The 14,126-nt window shown below is 52.2% G+C and overlaps 1 protein-coding gene across 5 annotated transcripts in view; it reads right to left on the bottom strand.

The window, feature by feature from the left end:
• The window catches only part of LOC144101906 (sphingosine kinase 1-like), a 115,160-nt gene that overhangs the window by 87,845 nt on the left and 13,189 nt on the right, over positions 1–14,126 (bottom strand). The window lies entirely within an intron of this gene.

Below are 14,126 nucleotides of genomic sequence, written 5' to 3'. Positions count from 1 at the left end.
CTTCATGATGTGAATAAGACTGACTTTTGTTGGCAGCTTTGCGTGAGTAAATTAGCAGAAAAATTATTTAAGTGCGTGCGTGCGTGTGTGTGCGCACGATGGAATGCATTGCTATCATTCCGGCAAGCGTCAAACCAGCTTCTATATTGAACGACCATCAATCAGCTGTCATAGCAAACACACATGCTTGTGACAACAGTCACATTGCGACGTCCAGCTAAAAAACGCTTACCTAGGTAAATAAAAAATAGACTTACAGACTTCCTTTTTTAACAACACTGCGTATGCGCTGCGCTGCCACAGCGGTGGACGAAAAGCGTTTTCATATAGCGTCGCATTACTTTCACAAGTGCCGCAGGCTCGTAGGATAAGGCTGCAGATCGGCGTCCAATTTAGCCAGCGCAACAGACTCCCATTTCCCCAGTAATTAATTACCATAGCGGTGCTCTTGCGACACCTCCTCGCTGCCTCATTGCAAGCATGGCTAGTGCACAACCTTTATTAATGCGAAAGCATTATATGCCACATGAGAGCGAAGAGCCGCCACCGGAAGTTGTCCGGATCGTGTCCACAGGAAGTGGTACATCTCATGTGTGAGATTTAATTCTGTGACGGTGGTGTAAACGAAAACGAATAATCTGGTTATAAGTGTCGTGTGACGACCGATGAACTGCATAAATAAGTGATGACATCATCTAAGCGTCATGTGACAAGTGTCATGTGACTAACGATTATTTGTGAAAATGAAAAAGGTGATGACGTCGTCCAATGGTCAAGTGATAAGTCACTTGACAATAATGACTTGAGTCACGCGACAGTGTCACGTGACAACGAACTTGAATAAAGTTGCAACGTTATTCAAGGGTCATATGACAACTTGGAAAAGTTGCAATGCATTCAAAGTCGCGTGACCGTGTGCAAACGAAGCGCCCAATCACTGCAACAGCAGCAACAACGCAATGCTTTCTCCAATGCAGAAGATTGCAGTGCTCTCAACTTTTGAAAACAAAGTGCAAAAAAATCTCAAGATCATTATTGCACGACACCATCAAAGTTTCATTTGTCCAACCAGGCGTCCAAGTTTCCTAATGTGGCTACGGAGCCAAAGAGGCTCGGTACTTGAACCGTGGTTATTTTGTGCTGAAGTAATTAGTTGGCGAAAGCCATACTCCTTTCAGTCCCTGCTACGTGGATAGAAGCAATGCGGTGCATTGAAAAAATTTCGCTCTCTCTATGGGCCCGCGTTTTAAATGCAAAAGGCTTCGACTTGCGCTGTCCAGCTGCTTCGAATGCGACGCTATGCGCGACCGCCGCTGTAGTCCGCGCACAGCTGCTAAAATGCCGATCCGACACGTTCCGAAATACGTCCGCAAAGAATCGACCGCTCCACTTCCCGCAGGTCTATTCTGTAGCGGGCGCACCTGTCCTGGTTACCATCCACTTTCGACCAAAAACAAACCGCCCATGGTACGAGCGAGAGCTCGCTGTTTGCGCCGAAAGAGCGAAGTCAACAACTTCGTTTCCTGTGGCCACTACTCTGGACTGCCGCCGACACAGCGACGCGCAAATCAGCACCACCGATCCGACGCGCTCAGCGATAATTAACTGCGAACAAAACGGCGCAGCCAACCGTCTCTTCGCATATACATACAAAGACATTTAATTGAGAAGGCGAGAAAGCCCGGGCGGTGTTGTCAACACGCGGGACCCCTTGCCGACACTGAGCCGAGCCGAATCAGTCAATGGCCGTGAGGCGAGGACGAGCCCACTCACAAAAGCGTTTGTTTTCAAGTCCCTACTCCCGGGGGCGCTTGACCCACAAAAGAAGGGAAGCGGCGGCCAGGGGGCGGGCCTCGCTCGTTTAGCGTGGCGACACACTTCCGCCACGTTTACTTCCGCGCAGTGCCACCAGAGGGCACGCACGCACACAAAGCGAACTAGAAAATTGACAAGCAAATATCTGGACAGCAGTAGCGGGGCAAATCAGCAATTATCGGTTAAGAAAAAGGTTAAAGGAACAGAGAGAGCGTTGTGGAAAACAGGGATGCTGACGAAATCGGCACTGGAAACATACCGGACCTTTAAACAGGAAATTGTCAAAGAAAATATCTATGATAATTGTAGGGGAAGTTCTTTGCTGTTTGAGGCCAGGACTGGAGTTTTGCGGACTAAGACGTATAGAGTCAGGTACCAGGAGATGGACACGTTGTGCATTGCGTGCGGAGAGGAGGAGGAAACGGCTGAACACTTGATACTTTTCTGTAAAGGGCTTCACCCTACAGTGGAAGGCAGCGGGGCTGACTTACCCAAGGCATTGGGGTTTAGGGATAGTGAAGGGAAAGTGGATTTTAAGAGGTTAGAAGTAACCAAGCGAAGGTAATCTGATTGGTGGCTAAAAGCAAGACAGGAGTAAAATTTCACAAGACATGGCTAGGTGGCTTGAGCCACCGCCCGATGTAAAGGGTTCAGCCGTATCCATCCATCCATCCAGAGCAAGGGAAAACAAGCTGGCTTTTTATATTCTTTTTCATTTTACCTACAAAGCGCGCAAGGCATGTACCGCAGTTTTCTACGCACACCAAGCAGGGTATAGAGCAGTCGAGGAGAGAGGCAGCAACTGGCATAGCCGCGTTTACATGAATGCGATAGAAGTCGACTCCAGGCCGCTTTTTGAGGGAAAGTGAAAAAAAAAACGTTGAGGAAAAGAGAGTAGAGGAGGAGTGAGTCATTTCCTTCTCAAAACCTGCTCTTTCCCTCATAAAGGGGCCTGCAGGGAGTCGACTTCTGTCGCATTCACGTAAACGCGGCTTACAAGTCGGATACAACTCAAGAGCGGATCTGCTCCCCCCCCCCCCCTTCCAACCAGTGGCGTCGGCCGATCCTCATGAACCTGCTATAGCGCGATTAATGCACAGAGCTGACTATACCCTTTCATCTGCCAATCCCTGCAGTGTCACGATAGCAGGGTGATGAGAAACGGCCGGCGCCATTGGCCGGAAGGGGGTCCTTTGTCAGGTAAAATCAGATTCGTTCTTGAGTTGTATCCGACCATAGCTGAGTCGCAGACTGTACGACGCGTTTCGCTCGAAGCGGTATCGCTGCCCTACTAAATGTGGTGCTGCGCGGCGCCTGAATCTATCTATCATCAACCAACCCGGTAAATGGTACTGTGGGGTTTATCAGACTATGAGATGCTTGTGAAGAAGCTGACGGGTCAAAGGCGCGACGAAGTTGCTTCGCCTTCGTCCCCAAGAAGGGTGTGACATGCACACTGAGGGTCTAGACAGCTCCGGAGACATTTAGTCCACAGCACACGGACGCCCTCTGGCATATCGCCTCCATCATCATGTGGCCGCCGCGGTAGGGGATTCGAAACCCGCGGCCTCGAGATAAGCATCCGAACGCCGTAGCTACTGAGCCACGGCGGCTGGCGATTGATCTATATGTGCCTGTTAATCTGGTATACTCTGCGGAACGGGCCGGGTCTCGTTGCTTGTTTCGTTTTGCAGTCCCACCACTGTCTTCGACTGTCCAAATATCTGTCCATCATTGCGTCTGCGCATCTGTCTACCTCACATATGTCTATATCAGCTGGTCATTCTCTCCAACACGCACATGACTAGTGGGGCCTATGACGGCGCCGCCACACAACAAACAAAACGAGCACACGCTGCAATGCAGCTAAGAGGAAAAGGTGAAAAGAAAAAAAATTATTTTCTTTCTTTTTCGCGCAGCATACCAAAGAAAGAAATGAAGCAGCCTCTGTTCTCACTCACGTCTTGCGTCCACTCAGGCGTAGTGCAGTGCCTTTGCTTCCGCTGAAGAAAAGTAGTCACAAAAAAAAAACTGGTTTCGTTTATTTTTCACCGGGTTTAACGTCCCAAAACGACTCGGGCTACGAGGGACGCCGTATAGTGGAGTGTTCCGGCAATAGGTTCGACAACCTGGGGTTCTTTTACCGTGCACTCACATCGCACAGCACATGGACCTCTAGCATTTCGCCTCCATCGAAATTCAACCGCCGCGGCCGGGATCGAACCCGCGTCTTTCGGGTCAGCTGCCGAGCGCCATAACTAGTGACAGGACACATAAGCTCCGCCTTGACGCGATGGCGAATGGGTATATGCGGAATTGGTCACTCTAAAATTTAAATTCATAGATGCCTATTACAAAAAACCATACCGCTCCTGGCGAAGCGGTGCTGTGGTTAAGCGATCCGCCACTGCCCTGCGGTGGCAGGTGCTGCCACCGGTGGCTGTGGGACATGTGCGACTCAGGTTGCTCTTCCCGAGAACCCTCTGGCGACCAATCATTAATTCAACACCCACCTGCCACGGTGGTCAGTTCGCTCAAAACCGCGTAGGCCTTGTGATGACGCCACAAGGCCACGTGATTTGGGTCATAAGAAAGCGCAGCATATTACGGACACAAGAGACACTGACAGGACAACGCGCCTCGTCCTGTCCACCTCTCTTGGGTTCGGTTTATGCTGCGCTGTCTTCTTGCCAAAACCATGCACAAGTCCAGCAACGAGTACTAATTCGGGTCACGTGACCTAGGTGCCCCCCCCCTAGATATCGCCGCTAGGTGTCCCGGCGCCTTGAGGAGAAAGAAGTGAGAGACGCGCGTGCTCTTGCAGCTGGGAAACTGCTTGCGGTCTGTGCCTAGCCCTTTCGGTTCTGCAATCTATTTCCGACATTTTGTGGCGGAGGTGCTGGGTCACGTACTCTTCAATCTCACGGGGCCGTTGGCCAAACCGGGGACTTGGCGCATCGGAGGGAAAACCCTGCAGGCCAAGCTCTCGATATGGGCACCGGCGGAACAGGTGACCGGGCTCCCCACAGTGGAAGCACAAACGCCGGCGTTCAGGGCCACGCCAGACGTCCGCTCTGCTGAGGGATTCTCGATCACTCGGAAAGCGGTGCTGCACGGAGGGTAGCAGGACGTCGTGATGGGTTGGAAAAACTGCCGCGTCGCAGAGCGTCAGCGTATACGTCGGCGGCAGCAGTCTGTCTGGGTAGGCTGTGGATCGGCGTGTAGTAACGGAGGCCTGATAGCTTGCTGCACCTCTTCGCGGATAACGCTCATGAGGGAGCTGGCCGCTGGCTGCGACGTACCACAAATCTTCTCTAGCTCCTCACGGACGGAATATCTTCTCCGGGGATTTTCCCTTACCCACCGCGGTGGCTCAGTGGTTAGGGCGCTCGACTACTGATCCGGACTTATCGGGTTCGAACCCGACCGCGGCGGCTGCGTTTTTAAGGAGGAAAAACGCTAAGGCGCCCGTGTGCTGTGCGATGTCAGTGCACGTTAAAGATCCTCAGGTGGTCGAAATTATTCCGGAGCCCTCCACTACGGCACCTCTTCTTCCTTTCTTCTTTCACTCCCTCCTTTACCCTTTTCTTAACGGCGCGGTTCAGGCGTCCAACGATATATGAGACAGGTACTGCGCAATTTCCTTTCCCCCAAAACCAATTATTATATATTATATTTTTCCCTCGCGACGCCTGCGACTACGTCCGATTTTCTACAGAACATGAACATTAACGCTATCGCGCTAAAAAAAAAAGAGTGAATTTCTGACCCGATCAATCATTTGTCATTACCAGCGCAAGAAATCGGTACATGGTTTGCCACACGACGCGTGGCCCATTTTACGAAGAGTGCGACACAGCGAAAGCAGCGCACGCCGTGTCGGGTCACTCGGAGGGAGCCAGTTTGCAAAACCCGCCGCACACCCGCCACGTCATCTGGCGCGGTGGGGGTCAGTCAGGCGCCGCGTTGCGACACGAGGCCACAGGCACTGCACCCAACTGTCCGAAGGCCAATCCACTACAGCTGACACAAGCGGAGAGGGAAGGGATACACAAGAGGGGAGGGAAAAGGCGGCCGACCAGCAGCACCAAAACATGAGAGGAGGAGGAAAAAAAGACGGGGAAGCCGCGACACACACGGACTGCAGGTGCACGGAAGGGGAAAGTCACGCGTGGTTAAAAAGACAGACCACGAGAGAAAAGGATGAGAGAGAGGAGGGCGAACACACACAAAGGAGACGCCCTTGGCACCAGCGCGCGTCGTTGGGTGCATACACACGCGCTCTCCTCCTCGCCACGGCCGGAGTGAAACGAATGGCCGCGAAGGAGGACGCGATCGTCATCGAAGGACGCCGTTCTGCGTCCGGTTTGCCGTAATGAGGGGAGGAAGGTGCAGTGTCTGTTCTTCGGCGACGGCCGGACCTAGAAACCCCCGCCCCCTCCCTTAGGCAAGGACGGGGGCTTAACAGGTACGAAAGGGTGGCCGCATCTAATTAGCATGCTGCCAACGAACGATTACGCGTTAAGCATAGTTTAGTTTTTATTCTATGCAAAAAATGCATGCAGCTAGGCTTGTACGCCGCATATCCACGATGCAACAGCACTTCAGCGTCCACAACGCAAGAGCCCACCTGGGTAACAACAAACAGCACCCACGTGTTTGTAAACATACACTGCACACATGGCTGCACCCGCGCGTAGGCGGACGGAGTGGTTTCTTATAAATATGGCCTATAGGCTTTCTATAGACTTCTTATGGACTACTCCCTTCCTATAGATTTTCCCTTTTCTACACTCTAAGTCTATATACACTCTATAGATAACTACTAAAAGTGCAAGGCCATAAATCTATAGATGTTCTATAGACTGGCTATAGGATTTCTATTCCTTACAGACTACTCTACAGGATTTGTCTATAGAAAGTATACAGACACTATAGACGAAAGCCTATGTACAGTCTAGAGACCGCAAAAATGTTGTTAGGGCTATCCTTTGAAGTGCAAACTTCGGATAGGGAGTTGATAAATTAGCGCAGGAACAATATGATAGCGTCGATATAGTACAACGGTTCGCACAAGCAATCAATAGCAATGCGTTTCCGCGGCATTTGCTCAAAGCGCCCGGCGTTCATCCGCAATTTCTTTTCTACTACTTTTTTTTTATCTACACACGTGGCGCATTGTTCGCCACCTATCATTCGAGTCGGAAGGCATAAACAGATTCCGCGCTTGCGCTGCGAAGTCGCTGTTGCGTTTTTACTGCTCGCGCTTGTTTGCATGCCCCGCACGGGATGCGAAACTGGCATTTAGACGAGCGTCTTTTTTCCTGGTCGACGGGGCCTTCCTAAGTATACGCCCCGCTTGCCTACGGGGGACGTAAACGGATACAGGAGCGCTGAAGTAAACGGAACATATCACGACGAAGAGGCCGGGTACGTGATGCCGTGAGTGCGCGATATGCAAGGAGCGGGATATCTATAGTGTGTTGCACCCAGCCCCTCCCCCTTCCGAGATTAGGCACAAAGATTCATTGCCTCTCTGTGGTATCAACGCTTCCTCAGATGAAAAACACCACGCCGCCGACATGCATCAGCGATAAACGGAGCAGTATACATAGCAGCAATAGACAGTTTTAGTGTAGAGTTTGCGTTCTTTGCGTACGCGAGACGCAAGACTGTTGCGCACGCTAAATCCAAAGCGCGAACGACGCTTTTAGATGAGCGTTTGCGCACCGTTCCGCAACAGGCGCTCAGTGGACAAACAACACACAGGTTCAGCCACGTTTTGGTAAGTACCTAGCGCCACCACACGTCAGAAAAAAAACTGAGGCCAATATGATCTAAACTAAGCCACGGCAAAGGGCGCGCTTTTCGCCGTTCGCTATTTTTTTTGGCGGACGTAGGGTGGATAGAACTTGCAGATGGTTCCTCCAACCTCCACGCCATGCCTTCAAGCCATACAAAAATGACACACGGCCGTTGCCATGACGACAGTGTTAACAGTCTGCTGTTAGGCTTACAGGCTTGAAAATAGACTGCTATCTCAAAATTACCCACAACTTATCACATATAACATTGTGTGACATTCCGTGTGTGCTGCGAGGGTCCACGTTCGACGGCGCGGCGTAGACGGAGACCCGTGACAGCGGCATCATCAATTGCCAGCAACCGCTCGAGCCCAACTCCGGAGCCACTCCATCGCCCCCATGAAGTCGTCGGCACGTAAGCTCGGACGCCCCAGCCTCTGATGTATAACCTTAACCATGTGTAATTATTGAATATACCTGTTTGTTTAAACTGAGCCATACGGTGTCTCTTTGCCTCTCCGTCCCGTGTGGACCTGCGCATTATGGGGGTCATCACACTGGTGTCAGAAGTGGGGTCTCAAAAGCAAATGTCCTCTGAATGCTGTGACATTCATGACTTCAAAATTGTAATCAAAAGGGAATCACGGGACTGACTGTGGGACTTTTACCCCCATTTGAGAGGCTTGAGGCACTGGAGGGCTTGAAAAAAAAAAAATGACTGTATCTGAGGGAGCTCCCACTCCACAGCCGTCGCTCGGAGCAAGCATGCTGGCATTAGGAAGCGTCATTCCGACGTTTACGGGAGATAAGACAGGGGTTCCAATCTGCGATTTCTTTTCCATGCTAGAAGAGATTGGGAAAATGGGGGGATGGTCCGATGCTCAAATGCTGGGAATGGCGAGGTGTAAGATGGCAGGAGCTGCTCATGATTTTGCCTGGCGAGACGAAAAAGTAAAATCCACAAAATCATTTGCGGAATTTAAGAAGCTCGCGTTTGAGCATTTCGACACTGAACCACGTCACGTGCGGGTACAGAGGTTCCGTGACGCCGGACAGATGGTAGGGGAGGACGTGCGAACATTTGCGTCGCGGCTTCAGCGCCTAGCACGCGATACGTTAAGCAGGGAGGAGGAAGGAGACCAGTTAAGGAAGAAATACGCGGAGGATATACTTAAAGAGGAAATGACCGCTTTGTTCGTGGCTGGTCTGCAAGACCCCGTGCGCCGGTTCGTGCTCTCGCGCAAGCCGAGCAATTTCGACCAAGCCGTGGAGGCCGCATTGGATGAGGAACGAAATGAGGCGTTAACGACAGCCGCAGCGAGAGTACGCGTCATAGAGAGAGCGGTGCTCAACCCTGAGGTTGCTCTCTTGACAGAGCGGTTAGATCGCTTGGAACAGCTGCTAACTCAGCAGGTAGAACGCCAGGTTGAAGCGCGCGCTCAACAGCGCCCATTCGCTGGAAACCGGAGACCGCCACAAAGCTACAGGCGCGGTATGCGAGATTTTGAAGAAATCGTATGCTTCGCTTGCCAGGGTCGCGGACACATCGCCAGGTTCTGCCAAAACGTGCGCCGTGGGGAGCCACAAAGAGAAGCAGGCGAGACACGCCCTAAGCAAGCCTACAGCGGGGCTCCAGATACCGAGTCAAAAAACTAGTTAGTCCTCCCCAGCCTGAGGAGCGTGGGGAGGGAGCAGTAGATGATGCGGTGGTGGTAGTTTGTGTGGCCGACGAGGCATGCCCTGTTGTGCGTTGCAAGTTAAATGGTTGTTGTATGGAATTGTTGATAGATACGGGGTCAAAGGTGACATTGCTTAAGGAGAGCAGTTTTAACACGTTTCGAAGGAAGGGGGACCGCGAGGTGTTGGAAGCGTCTGGTGGTATGGCAACCAAATTTGTAGGCATAACGGGGGATCCTCTTGGCATAAGTGGACTCTACCGGTTACACTTCTCTCTCGGCGGAATTGCATTGGAGCACCCCTGCTACGTATGCCCGGACACGGTGTCTCTGCCAAACGGAGTTTCAGGTATATTAGGGCAGGATTTTTTGAGAAAAGGGAAGGTAGTAGTTTCATTCTCTGAGGAAGAGGTTAATGCGGGCGGATCAAAAGTTCCGTTTTTGAACAGGAGAGGGGCTGAGATTCGCATTACCGATATTGACACCCGTCAAACAGTGGGATCATTGGAGAAGGTATATTCGAGGGTTGCCGTCAGGCTGGTCGATGAGGCGGTCGTCCTTCCTTGGTCGGAGCACATTTTGTACGCGTTTGTGCCTTCAGATGTAGAGAGCGGCGCCGTGGGAGTGCTTGAGCCGGTCGACTCTCTCAGCAATGGCCTGAAGGCAGCCGCGTGCCTCGTGACAGTTAATGACGCCCACAGAGTGCCCCTACGGGTGGTTAACTGTAGCCAGCAGCCACTGAGCCTTCCCAAGAACAAAACATTGGCTTTCTTCACCTCTGCGATAGAGCAACGTGAGCCCACCGATACGGTACTCGCAACTGTAGAGCATGCTAGTCCTTCGGCTGCTCCAAAGGTGTCGTTCGATCTTTCTCACGTAAAATCCAGGGAGAGGGAGGCTCTGGCTGGTTTGCTGAACGACTACTCGGAGGTATTCGCCGCGTCCAACCTGGATTTGGGCTGCTGTGGCGTTATAAAGCACAGGATAGAAACCGGCACTTCATCGCCCGTTTACCAGCGTGCGTACAGGATTCCTTACTCCCAACGTGAGGAGATGGAGCGGCAGGTGCAGGACCTGATTGATCGCGGCATTGTCGAACACTCAAAGTCACCCTGGGGAGCACCAGCACTATTGGTGGAAAAGCCAGATGGCTCGTATCGATTGGTAGTGGACTACCGCAAACTAAATGCCGTAACTCGCATCGATCCATACCCCATCCCCAATATACAGGAGACGCTATCTCAGCTGGGCTCTGCCAGGTACTTCACGGTAGTGGACATGGCGGCGGGATTCTGGCAGATAGCAATGGATCCGGCAGATGCCGAGAAAACGGCATTCAACACGCCCTCAGGGCACTATGAATGGAAAAGAATGCCGATGGGTCTGGCCAACAGCCCTGCTGTGTGGCAGAGAACCGCTGATGTTATCCTGGCAGGTCTTCTGGGGAGGCTGTGCTTCGTGTATATGGATGACATTATCATATACAGTGGCAGTTTTGATAACCATTTGCGCGATATTGAGCAGGTTTTGGTGCGACTAAGAGCAGCGGGTCTCAAGCTGAAGCCCTCTAAGTGCCAATTCCTCAAAAACGAGGTGAAATACCTCGGGCACGTTGTTTCAGCTGACGGCGTGCGACCGGACCCTGAGAAACTAAGGTGTGTCTCAGATTTTCCATCCCCGACTAGCGTCCGCCAGGTCCGGCAGTTTCTCGGCCTGATCGGTTACTACCGAAGGCACATAGAGGAGTTCGCCAAGCTCGCTAAGCCGCTCACCGCCTTAACAGCCAAAAATGTCGCCTTTCGCTGGGACGAAAACGCGGAGAATTCTTTTGGGGCCCTGAAAAGGAAGCTAATGAGTGCACCGCTGTTGCGCCACCCGGATTTTAATTTGCCCTTCGTTATGGCCACAGATGCGTCAAAGTTCGCAGTTGGTGCCGTGCTATCTCAGGTTATCGAGGGCAAAGAACATCCCGTTGCTTTTGCTAGCCGACAGCTGAGCCCCACAGAGCAAAAGTACGGAGCTACGGAAAGGGAGTGCCTCGCCGTTGTCTGGGCAGTAAAGCACTTCAGATGCTACCTTTACGGCCGCAAATTCAAGCTAGTCACAGACTGCCATCCTCTGAAATGGGTGATGAGTGTCAGGGACCCTAGCTCGCGACTCGCTAGATGGAATCTACACCTGCAGGAATACTGCTTTGAAGTTGAGCACAAGTCAGGAAAGACACATCTGAATGCTGATGCACTCAGCCGCACAGCTGCCGTGGCAGCTATAGATGAGTTTGTCCCCGTAGTCGACCCCGCCGAATTACGCACAGAGCAGTGCAAAGATCCTGACCTGAAGCGAATAATCGAAAGCCTAGAGGGCGCACCGTCTCACCCCGAACAGCTAGGTTATTTCATTGGCAAAGACGGCACCCTGTGTCGGCGCACGAGGCCAACCAGGAAAGGGAGACCAGAGAAAACCGCTTGGGAGAGAGTCGTCATACCTCGGTCGTGGACAGAAAGGGTTCTTCGCGCGTTTCACGATGCGCCATGCGCCGGTCATTTTGGCGTAGCGAAGACACGCAGGCGTGTGGAGCGTTTGTACTTTTGGAGTGGCATGCGACGGGATGTTAGAGACTACTGTGCGAAGTGTCATTCCTGTCTCGAAAGAAAAACACCCAAGGGACGAAGACCAGCTCCAATTCAGCCGTTCCCTGAGGTTTCTGCTCCCTTCGAGCGGACAGGTATGGACATAATGGGCCCATTGCCCACGACCACTTCCGGAAACAAGTACATTTTAGTATTTGTCGACCACCTTTCAAAATACGCGGAAGCGGTAGCACTCCCAGATCAGAAGGCAGACACGGTTGCAAGAGCATTTGTCGAACAGATCGTGCTCCGACATGGACCCCCGAGGCAACTCTTGACAGATCGGGGAACGAACTTCGTGTCGCAGCTAATGAGGAGAGTTTGCGAGCTGCTTAAGATCGCTAAGAAGCAGACAACACCGTACCATCCGGCTTGCAACGGCGCGGTGGAGCGACTGAACCAAACCGTGGCCGGGTTCCTGTCGCATTTTGTTTCGCGCGACCAGCGGGACTGGGATTTGTGGCTCCCGTATGCAATGTTTGCCTACAATTCCGCAGCACACGAGAGCACGGGCGAATCGCCATTCTTTCTTCTCTACGGCCGAGACCCGGACCAGCCTAGTGAAGTGCCAGAGGGCCCCCGTCGTGTCCCATACGCTTCACTGGACGACTATAAGGTTGAGCTAGAATCGCGCTTGCAAGTGGCGAGGGACATCGCAAAGGAGTCCTTAAAGAAAGCGGCGAAGCGCAGGAAGGAGGTGCACGATCGCAGTGCTAGAGACGCGCCGTTTGATGTGGGGGACAGCGTGTACATTGAAAACTGCCAAAGGCAGATTGGGCTAGCTCGTAAGTTCCAGACGAAGTGGAGAGGACCGTGCGAGGTTGTCGAGAAGCTTTCTCCGGTAAACTTCAGAGTCCGAGACGTGAACCGGCGTTTGATAAGGATACACGCAAATCGCCTCAAGTCGGCACCGGTTCAGTATTCGCGAAATGAGGAAAGGGAAAGCGCGGATTTTGATGGGGACAGAAGTGAAGCGGAGCGCGCAGATAGTTCGCAAGAAACGCCCTCTCCTGCATTTGTTCGGCAGGCGCCCGAGGTGACGGCCGGAATGCCACCGGATTTACTTCATGCATTGCTAGAAGAAGAAGCGCGCGAGGTTGCCGCGCAGATAACGCCAGGAGAGGCTCCTGCCACGAGCCCTCGCGAGTCCCAAAGCAGAAAAAGGGGCACAGACTTACTTAGTATGAATCATGAAGGCCGATATCCGCTGCGAAATCGGAAAGCTAAGTCGGACTAATGGCGTAAACAGAGCGGAGTTGTGAACTGGTTAGAATTGTGTAATGCCGCAGCTCATAACATTGCTATGTGCTTATGTGTTAAGTTATCGGAGTTGGTAGTTAAACCTTTCTGTCATTAAGTAACACCTGCACAGGAGAGCATGCGGAGCGCATGCAGAACCTGCCCTACTTCCTTTCGTTATCTATATTTTTGTCTGTGCCGTGATCGTGCTAGAAGTGGGAGCTCCTTTGTAACTGTGGTAAATTTATTTCGTCCAGTTTGGACTAGAAAGGAGAGGCTTGGGTGCTGAGTTTCATGTTTATCTGTAAAAGAAGATCAGTGCTGCCCCTGGAGACGCCAGTATTGACAGCGGAGGCATATGGTGTTGTGCAGTGGTGTTGAGTGCAGCGAAAAGTGTTTTGTCGGACGCACTGTGCGAGGCGATTCAGAAAGACAAGGGGAGCTGCGTGGACTCAAATGTTCGGAGAACATTCTTCTGGAGGGTGAGCGAGTGTGACATTCCGTGTGTGCTGCGAGGGTCCACGTTCGACGGCGCGGCGTAGACGGAGACCCGTGACAGCGGCATCATCAATTGCCAGCAACCGCTCGAGCCCAACTCCGGAGCCACTCCATCGCCCCCATGAAGTCGTCGGCACGTAAGCTCGGACGCCCCAGCCTCTGATGTATAACCTTAACCATGTGTAATTATTGAATATACCTGTTTGTTTAAACTGAGCCATACGGTGTCTCTTTGCCTCTCCGTCCCGTGTGGACCTGCGCATTATGGGGGTCATCACAATTGTGTCCGAGTGAGATGACAAGAAGCGGAAGCGAATGCAACATTTACAGCAAGTTGTGCGCCGAATAACGCAATGACGAGGTATTTTCGAGCCGAAGCCGGCAAACAGGGTGCCGCCATGTTGCCTCCGTAAGCACCGCAGAGGCGGTACGCTATTTCCAGAAAATTGCATGCCTACGCTAAA

This window comes from Amblyomma americanum, chromosome 8 (assembly GCF_052857255.1).
Source record: "Amblyomma americanum isolate KBUSLIRL-KWMA chromosome 8, ASM5285725v1, whole genome shotgun sequence".
Taxonomy (NCBI): Eukaryota; Metazoa; Arthropoda; class Arachnida; order Ixodida; family Ixodidae; genus Amblyomma; species Amblyomma americanum.
The sequence above is the reverse complement of the archived record's forward strand: the minus strand, read 5'-3'. Positions and strand labels throughout refer to the sequence as shown.